Here is a 9678-nt window from a genome sequence, read left to right as displayed (position 1 = left end):
GCAAGGGCCCAAGTCTTTGGGTATTTTTCGAAGATTGTTGGTTAATTCACGTGCTTTGTAACCTCGGAAAAAGTGGGGGTGGAATTAAACTGCACACTTGCCCAGGGTGTTGTAAAATATGTGAAGCGCAGCCTCCGGTGACACAATAATAGGCCTAGTCTGAGACTAACAGCACTCAAAGATCCACAGTGATAAAGGATCGGGAGTTACAGACAGAAGTCACACATACTCTGATTGCAGTGGAATATCATTTAAAAACAGGGCTAAGGACACATGCAGGCCACAGGACATCGAGGGGAATGAAGAGGGGAGGTCATAAATAAATACATCATCTCTGTCAGTAATGTACAAGACAACAGAAATAAAATCATTAAAAATGATATATATATATATGTATATATACTATATATACACACATATACATTCATACAGTACAAGGATTAACACAAGTTAGAAACAGATGCAGATTCAAAGACATAGAAAAACACAGACTCATATACACTTGTGCACATATACACATGCACACACACCCACCCAGACAGACACACACCCACCCAGACAGCACACACAGGCAGCAGACAAACACCCAGCCAGCCAGACACTCAGGCAGACAGACAGGCAGACAGATAGATAGCACACACCCAGACAGACACACACCCACCCAGGCAGGCAGGCATACACCCAGGCAATGTACATCACCAGGCAGCGGGCACACAGACAGGACACACACAAGTAGACACGCACGTATAAAGGCAGCAGTCCAAATGATTCGGATGAAGTTAATTGCACCTTTCCTGCTCTGGCCGAAAGGAAGCATTGTGCTTTGGTCCCCCATGAGGGTTCCACTCTCACGCACGAGCAAGGGTGCATATAGCCCCTGTCCTCCTCAGGACACGTCATGCAACGGGCTTTCCGCAAACGCAAAAGCCCCACACACTGTTGCTGTGGTTGTGCTCATAGCAAAGGCATTGAGGATGGAGCCGATGTGCGATTGTGCCAATTGCTCGCCAAACGTGTTCACAATCCTTGGCAACGGGTGATGGTGGCTGGTGATCCAATTGGGAGGACCCCGCATTGAACTCCTGAAAACCCCAGGTGAATCCTGTTAATAGTCACAACTCTTTTAGTCCGAGGATGAGAGTGGAATAAGAAGATATGGAAAACTCTGCGATCTACTAGTCCGTGGATACACATCACTGCAGCTGTTCACTTGTGCACAGGAAGAGCGAACACAGGATAGGCCTCGGCCCTGATCTCCCTGTTGGATACAATGTTCAGGTCCTCCGGCGGCCTGACCTCGGCAACGGGGGAGGCTTGGCTCCGGCTCTCTCCAGTTTACGATGCTTGCGCGTTTGGCTGCTGGCCGCCTGGCCCTGGAAGATCTCCCGGATCCTGTCCACGCAGGTTGGAGGCCTCCTTGGTCTCACGGCAGAGTTGGGAGGCTGAGGAAGCCATGGGGAAGGTCCTCCACCACTCGCAGGCTCACCGGCTGCCCCAAATTCCGCAGCCGCTTGGCGAACATCACAGAGTCATCCAACATAGGGTCCAGGGCGCAAGCCTGAAGTGGGGGTGGAAGAGAGAGAGAAGGTGGGGTGGAGGAAAGAGAGAAAGAGGAACGGTGGGGGAGAGACCGAGAAAGAGAATGGGTGGAGGAGAGAGAGGGGAGAGGGGTGGAGTAATGAAAAAGAGAGAGAAAAGAGGTGGGTGTAGGAGAGAGAGAGGTGTGGAGGAGAGAGGAGTGGAGGGAGAAAGAGAAAGGGAGGCGAGAAGGGAGCACTGTTAACATCCATCCCACACCATAACCACAAACTAAGTACCCCCAACTCCCCAACTCCCCCCCAGCCCCACCCGCCTCTCCACACATCCACAAAAACACAGAGCACTGTGTAAAAAGGCCAGAAAGTATGTGTTTGTGATGCTGGCTGAGGGATCAATATTGGACCCCAGGACAACAGGCAGCAATTCTCCATTTTTTTTTCCAAGAAGCCTCCAAAAACCTACACCCACCCGAGGAGTCTCAGCTGAAAGACTGCAGCTCCAATGACACAGTGCCTCTCTCAGACCTGGAGCACAGTGAGCAAAGGCCTCGCTCGTGTGTGTTCAGGGCGCGATTCTCCGACCCCTACGCCGGGTGGGAGAATCGCGGGAGTGCCGGGCAAAACACGCCACGCCGCCATGGCACCCCCACGCGATTCTCCCACCCCCCCAAAATGGCGTGTCGCGTTTTGTGACAGGCCGCTCCAGTCGAATCCGACCAGTTCACGCCAGCGCCAACCACACCCGGTCGCTGCTGGCGTGAACATCGCCCGATCGCTGCGTGTGGGGCCTGTGGGGGGCAGAGGGAGGATCGAGCACCAGGGGCGTGCTCAGAAGGGGTCTGGCCCGCGATCGGTGCCCACTGATCGTCGGGCCGGCGTCTCTCTCTGAAAGACGCACGCTTTTCCCTCCGCCAGCCCGCAAGATCAATCCGCCATGTCTTGCAGGGCAGCGGAGGGGATGACGCCAACCTGCGCATGCGCGGGTGACGTCATTTAGGCGCCGCTGGCCGTGTCATTCAGTGTGTGGCTTTTTACCAGTGTCCTGGGCAGTGTGTGAATATTTACTCGGTGTCCTGTGGAGTGTGCGAACATTTACCTGGCATCCCGGGAGTGTGTGAATATTTACCCGGTGTCCTGGGGAGTGTGTGAATATTTACCCGGTGTCCTGGGGAGTGTGTGAATATTTACCCGGTGTCCCGGGGGGGTGTCAATATTTCCCCGGTGTCCGGCGAGTGTGTGAATATTTACCTGGTGTCCCGGGGAGTGTGTCAATATTTACGTAGTGTCTCAGGGAGTATGTGAATATTTACCCGCTGTCCCGGGGAGTGTGTGAATATTACCCGGTGTCCCGGGGAGTGTGTGAATATTTACCCGCTGTCCCGGGAAGTGTGTGAATATTTACCGGTGTCCCGGGAAGTGTGTGAATATTTACCCGGTGTCCCGGGAAGTGTGTGAATATTTACCCGGTGTCCGGGGAGTGTGTGAATATTTACCCGGTGTCCCGGGGAGTGTGTGAATATTTACCCGGTGTCCTGAGGACTGTGTGAATATTTACCCGGTTGTCCTGGGGAGTGTGTGAATATTTACCTGGTATCCTGGGGAGTGTGTGAATATTTACCCGGTGTCCCGGGGAGTGTGTGAATATTACCCGGTGTCCCGGGGGTTTAGTGTGTGAATATTTACCTGGTGTCTGGGGAGTGTGTGAATATTTACCCGGTGTCCTGGGGAGTGTGTAAATATTTACCTGGGCCGGGATTCTCCGAACGGGAGACTAAGTGCTGACGCCGGAGTGAAAACCGGAGTATTTCACTCCGGTGTCGGAGGCCGCTCCTTGCCCCCTATTCTCCCACCGCCAGGATGCTAGGAGCGGCGTCCCGTCCTTTACGCGCGCCGGGCCTTGGCGCCGCATAAATGACGTCACCCGAGCATGCTTCAGGTTGGCCGGCGCCAACCCACGCATGCGGTGGTGCCGTCCTCAACGCAGGGCGCCCCGCAACAAATGGAGGAGTGATCTTGCGGGGCGGAGTAGGAAGGAGTGCGTCCTTCAGAGACGCCATCCCGCCGATCAGTGGGCACCGATCGCGGGCAGACACCTTTTGAGCGTCCCCGCGGTGCTCGATCCTCCCTCCTCCCCCCACTGCGTTGTGTGCTGTTCACACGGCAACGACCAGGTGTGGTTGCCCGCCGGCATGAACACGTTGTATTGGGCAGCCCGCTCGGCAAATTCGGGCCGGAGAATCGGCGCTCGCCCGTTACAAACGGCGAAGTGGCGATTCTCCGAGCGGCCTGCCGTAAATCTCGCCGCGCCGTTTTGGGGGGGGGGGCGTTGGGAGAAGAGTGCGGGTGCCAGGGCGGGACTCGCGCGGCGCCTGCGCGATTCTCCCACCCGGCGTGGTGGTGGTGGTGGGGGGGGGTGAGAATTGCGCCCCCGGTGTCCTGGGGTGTGTGAACATTTACCTGGTGTCCTGGGGCGTGTGAATATTACCCGGTGTCCTGGGGAGTGTGTGAATATTTACCCGGTGTCCTGGGAGTGTGTGAATATTTACCCGGTGTCCTGGGGAGTGTGTGAATATTTACCCGGTGTCCTGGGGAGTGTGTGAATATTTACCCGGTGTCCTGGGGAGTGTGTGAATATTTACCCGGTGTCCTGCGGAGTGTGTGAATATTTACCCGGAGTCCTGGGAAGTGTGAATATTTACCCGGTGGCCTGGGGAGTGTGTGACTATTTACCGGATGTCCGGGAAGTGTGTGAATATTTACCCGGTGTCCCAGGGAGTGTGTGAATATTTACCCGGTGTCCTGGGGAGTGTGTGAATATTTACCCGGTGTCCCAGGGAGTGTGTGAATATTTACCCGGTGTCCCGGGGAGTGTGCAAATATTTACGCGGTGTCTCAGGGAGTGTTTGAATATTTATCCGTTATCCCGGGAGTGTGTGAACATTTACCCGGTGTCCCGGGGAGTGTGTGAATATTTACCCGGTGTTCTGGGGAGTGTGTGAATATTTACCCGGAGTCCTGGGGAGTGTGTGAATATTTACCCGGTGTCCTGGGAGTGTGTGAATATTTACTCGGTGTGGGCTGGGTGTGTGAATATTTACTCGGTGTCCTGGGGGTGTGTGAATATTTACTCGTTATCCCGGGGAGTGTGTGAACATTTACCCGGTGTCCCGGGAGTGTGTGAATATTTACCCGGTGTCCTGGGGAGTGTGTGAATATTTACCCGGTGTCCGGGAGGGTGTCAATATTTCCCCCGTGTCCGGCGAGTGTGTGAATATTTACCTGGTGTCCCGGGGAATGTGTGAATATTTACCCGGTGTCTGGGGAGTGTGTCAATATTTCCCCCGTGTCTGGCGAGTATGTGAATATTTACCCGGTGTTCTGGGGAGTGTGTGAATATTTACCGGAGTCCTGGGGAGTGTGTGAAATTTACCCGGTGTCCTGGGGAGTGTGTGAATATTACTCGGTGTCCTGGGGGGAGTGTGTGAATATTTACCCGGTGTCCTGGGGAGTGTGTCAAATTACCCGGAGTCCTGGGGAGTGTGTGAATATTACCTGGTGTCCCGGGGAGGTGGTGAATATTACCCGGTGTCTCAGTGAGTGCGCAAACTTTACCCGGAGTCCTGGGGAGTGTGTCAATATTTACCCGGTGTCCTGGGGAGTGTGTGAATATTTACCTGGTGTCCCGGGGAGTGTGTGAATATTTACCCGGTGTCTCAGTGAGTGCGCAAACATTTACCCGGAGTCCTGGGGAGTGTGTGAATATTTACCCAGTGTCTCAGTGAGTGCGCAAACATTTACCCGGTGTCCTGGGGAGTGTGTGAATATTTACCTGGTGTCCCGGGGTGTGTGTGAATATTTACTCGGTGTCCTGGGGAGTGTGTGAATATTTACCCGGTGTCCCGGGGAGTGTGTGAATATTTACCCGGTGTCCCGGGGAGTGTGTGAATATTTACTCGGTGTCCTGGGAAGTTTGTGAATATTTACCCGGTGTCCTGGGGAGTGTGTCAATATTTACTCGGTGTCCTGGGGAGTGTGTGAATATTTACCCGGTATCCCGGGGAGTGTGTGAATGTTTACTCGGTGTCCCGGGGAGTGTGTGAATATTTACCCGGTATAGAACATAGAACAGTATAGCACAGAACAGGCCCTTCGGCCCTCGATGTTGTGCCGAGCAATGATCACCCTACTTAAACCCACGTAACCCGTATACCCGTAACCCAACAATCCCCCCATTAACCTTACACTACGGGCAATTTAGCATGGCCAATCCACCTAACCCGCACATCTTTGGACTGTGGGAGGAAACCGGAGCACCCGGAGGAAACCCACGCACACACGGGGAGGACGTGCAGACTCCACACAGACAGTGACCCAGCCAGGAATCGAACCTGGGACCCTGGAGCTGTGAAGCATTGATGCTAACCACCATGCTACCGGATCCCGGGGAGTGTGTGAATATTTACCCGGTATCCCGGGGAGTGTGTGAATATTTACTCGGTGTCCTGGGGAGTGTGTCAATATTTACTCGGTGTGCTGGGGAGTGTGTGAATATTTACCTGGTGTCCTGGGGAGTGTGTCAATATTTACTCGGTGTCCTGGGGAGTGTGTGAATATTTACCCGGTATCCCGGGGAGTGTGTGAATATTTACCCGGTGTCCCGGGGAGTGTGTGAATGTTTACCCGGTGTCCCGGGGAGTGTGTGAATATTTACCCGGTGTCTCAGGGAGTGTGTGAATATTCACCCGGTGTCCAGGGAGTGTGTCAATATTTACCCGGAGTCCTGGGGAGTGTGTGAATGTTTACTCGGTGTCCTGAGGAGTGTGTGAATATTTACCCGGTGTCCCGGGGAGTGTGTGAATGTTTACCCGGTGTCCCGGGGAGTGTGTGAATATTTACCCGGTGTCTCAGGGAGTGTGTCAATATTTACCCGATGTCCAGGGAGGAGTGTGTCAATATTTACCCAGTGTCGCAGGGAGTGTGTGAATATGTACCTGGTGTCCCAGGGAGAATATTTACACGGGGTCCTGGAGAGTGTGTGAACATTTACGTGGTGTCTCCGAGAGTTCATTGAATATTTTCCTGGTATCCCAGGGAGTGCTTGAATATTTACCTGGTGTCCTGGAGAGTGTGTGAACATTTACCCACTGTCTTTGAGAGTATGTGAAAATTTTCGCAATGTCCCGGGGAGTGTATGAATATTTACCTGGTGTCCCATGGAGTGCGTGAATATTTACTTAGTGTCCCCGGGAGTGTATGAATATTACTGGTGTCCCGGGGAGTGTGTGAATATTTATTCAGGGTCCTGGGGAGTGTATGAATATTTACCCCGTAAGGTAGGTTACCTGACTTCCGAGACGACCATGGAGTGAGTGGTCGCACATTTGGTAGGTCCCTCTCGTGGTGGATCTTTGGAACTCTTCCCCGATTTACGGTGGATTTGATTGACAAAACAAGGGACTGGGGAAGTAGAAGAGAAGGATTCCCCACCAGTGTATGGAATCTTGGACCAGAAGTGGTCTGAAAAGAAGAGAACGTTGGGCGAAGACGGGAGTGGAGCCTGCAGCACAAGGGAATATTGCGGAAGGTAAGGCACCGATGCTGCTGGTCGATGGCGTCGATGACGGTGGGCGCCTGGGAGCAGGCCTGAAGAGGCGTGGGACGGGGCTGGAGGCTAGCCTCAGAAGGGATATGGTTGATTGGCAGGGGAGGAGGGCAGGGTTCTCCCCGACCAGGCTGATTACATGGAATGTGAGAGGGCTGAATGGGCCGGACAAGATGGCTCGTGTGTTCGCGCATCTGAAGAGCTCGGTGTATGAGTATGGGGAGAAGGCCAGCAGGATGTTAGCACACCAGCTCAGGAAATAGGAAGCAGCTATGGAGATAGGCAGTGTGAAGGATAGAGGGGGGAACACATTCTTGGACCCAGAAGGGGTGAACGTGGTGTTCAAGGAATTTTATAGGTGGCTGTATGAGTCGGAGCCCCCAGCTGGGGTGGGGTCAATGAGGTGAGTTTTGGAGGGTTTGGAGTTCCTGAAAGTGGAGGAAGAGTTGGTGGAGGGTTTGGGAGTCCCGATCGGGCTCGTTGAAGTAGTGGAGAGATTGAAGGCCATGCAGTCGGACAAGGCCCCGGGGCCAGACGGATACCCAGTGGAATTCTACAAGAGGTTTTCTGGGATGCTGAGGCTGTTGATGGTGAGGGCCTTTAACGAGGCTATGGAGCAAGATGTTCTTCCTGCAACAATGTCACAGGCTTCAATCGCATTGGTTCTGAAGCGGGAGAAGAACCCAGAACAATGCAGGTCGTACAGGCCACTCTCCTTACTGAATGTAGACGCCAAATTGCTGGCCAAGGTTTTGGCCTTGAGAATAGAGGATTGTGTTCTGTGGTGATAGGGAAGGACCAGACAGGACTTGTCAAAGGAAGCAGTTAACAGCCAATGTTAGAAGGCTATTGAATATCATCATGATGCCCTCCGAGGGTAAGGAGGTGGAGGTAGTGGTCGCTATGGACACCGAAGGCCTTTGACCGGGTGGAGTGGAAGTATTGTGGGAGGTCCTGGGGCAGTTTGGGTTTGGGCAGGGCTTTGTAGACTGGGTCTGGATGCAGTGCCAGGCACCGGTGGCGAATGTGCGGACAAACCGAGTAAGATCGGAGGATTTTTTATTTTTTATAATCTTTTTTTAAATTTAATTTAATTTTTTTAATTTAGAGTACCCAATTATTTTTTTTTCCAATTAAGGGACAATTTAGAGTGGCCAATCCACCTATGCTGCACATCTTTGGGTTGTGGGGGTCAAACCCATGCAAACACAGGGATAATGTGCAAACTCCACACGGACAGTGACCAGGGCCGGGATTCGAACCTGGGCCCTCAGCGACGTAGGCAGCAGTGCTAACCACTATGCCACATGCCGCCCCTATTTTTTATAATCTTTATTGCCACAAGTAGGCTTACATTAACATTGCAATGAAGTTAGTGAAAAGTCCCTAGTCACCACATTCCAGCGTCTGTTCGTACACAGAGGGAGAATTCAGAATGTCCAGATTACCTGACAGCACATTCAGGACTTGTGGGAGGAAACCGGAGCACCCGGAGGAAACCCCCGCAGACACGGGGAGAACGTGCAGACTCCACACAGACAGTGACCCAAGCGGGAATTGTACCTGGGACCCTGGAGCTGTGAAGCAATAGGGTTACCCACAATGCTACCGGGGACGAGGCAGGGATGTCCATTCTCCCCATTGTTGTTTGCCTTGGCTATAGAGCCATTGGCAATGACGCTGAGAGCGTCAAAGGACTGGAAGGGGTTAATCTGGGGAGGTGGTGGAGCACAGGGTCTTGCTTTATGCGGACGACCTACTCCTGTACATTTCTGACCCATTAGGGGGGATGGGGGAGATTACCTGGATCTTAGGGAATTTGGCCGGTTCTCGGGGTATAAATTGAATAGGGGTAAAAGTGAGGTTTTTGCGATCCAGGTGAGGGGGCAGGAGAGGAAGCTGGGGGAGATATCGTTTAAAGTGGTGGGAGGGAGTTTTTAATACTTGGGAATTCAGGTGGCACGGGGATGGGAGCAGCTACATGAATTAAATCTGGCCAGGTTGGTTGAGCAAATGAAGGAGGAATTTCGGAGGTGGGATCTAGCTCCGTTGTCAATGGCGGGAAGGGTACAGACCGTAAAGACGACAATTCTCCTGAGATTTTTGTTTATTTTCCAGTGTCTCCCTATCTTTATCCCCAAAGCTTTTTTTAAAGGGTCAATGCGGTGATCTCGAGTTTGTTAGGGCCGGCAAAACTCCTCGAGTTGGAGCGGAGCGGGGCTGGCTTTACCGAACTTTAGGAATTATTACTGGGTGGCAAATATAGCCATTATCAGGAAGTGGGTAGTGGGGGAGTGTTCAGTATGGGAGCGGAGGGAGGCGGCGTCATGTAGGGGCACAAGCTTAGGGGCATTGGTAACGGCACCTCTGCCATTCTCGCCGGCTCGGTACTCCACAAGCCTGGTGGTGGTGGCAGCTCTGAGAATTTGGAGGAAGTGGCGGAAACATATGGGAGTGGAGGGAGCGTCGGTGTGGCCTCCAATTCGTGGGAACCACCGTTTGCACTGGCGAGGCTGGGGGGGGGGGGGGGGGGGGGGG

At 53.2% G+C, this 9678-nt stretch overlaps 1 protein-coding gene across 4 annotated transcripts in view; it reads right to left on the bottom strand.

Moving 5' to 3' along the window:
- Positions 1-1274: 1274 nt before the first annotated feature.
- The window catches only part of lipeb (lipase, hormone-sensitive b), a 125761-nt gene continuing 117357 nt past the window's right edge, over positions 1275-9678 (bottom strand). For all 4 annotated transcript variants that reach the window (XM_038813336.1, XM_038813339.1, XM_038813337.1 and 1 more), the window contains one exon: positions 1275-1558. The gene's annotated coding sequence lies outside the window, so the exon portion shown is untranslated. The remainder of the gene's footprint in view (positions 1559-9678) is intronic.

The sequence above is a fragment of the Scyliorhinus canicula genome, chromosome 12, assembly GCF_902713615.1.
Source record: "Scyliorhinus canicula chromosome 12, sScyCan1.1, whole genome shotgun sequence".
Classification (NCBI taxonomy): Eukaryota; Metazoa; Chordata; class Chondrichthyes; order Carcharhiniformes; family Scyliorhinidae; genus Scyliorhinus; species Scyliorhinus canicula.
The sequence above is the reverse complement of the archived record's forward strand: the minus strand, read 5'-3'. Positions and strand labels throughout refer to the sequence as shown.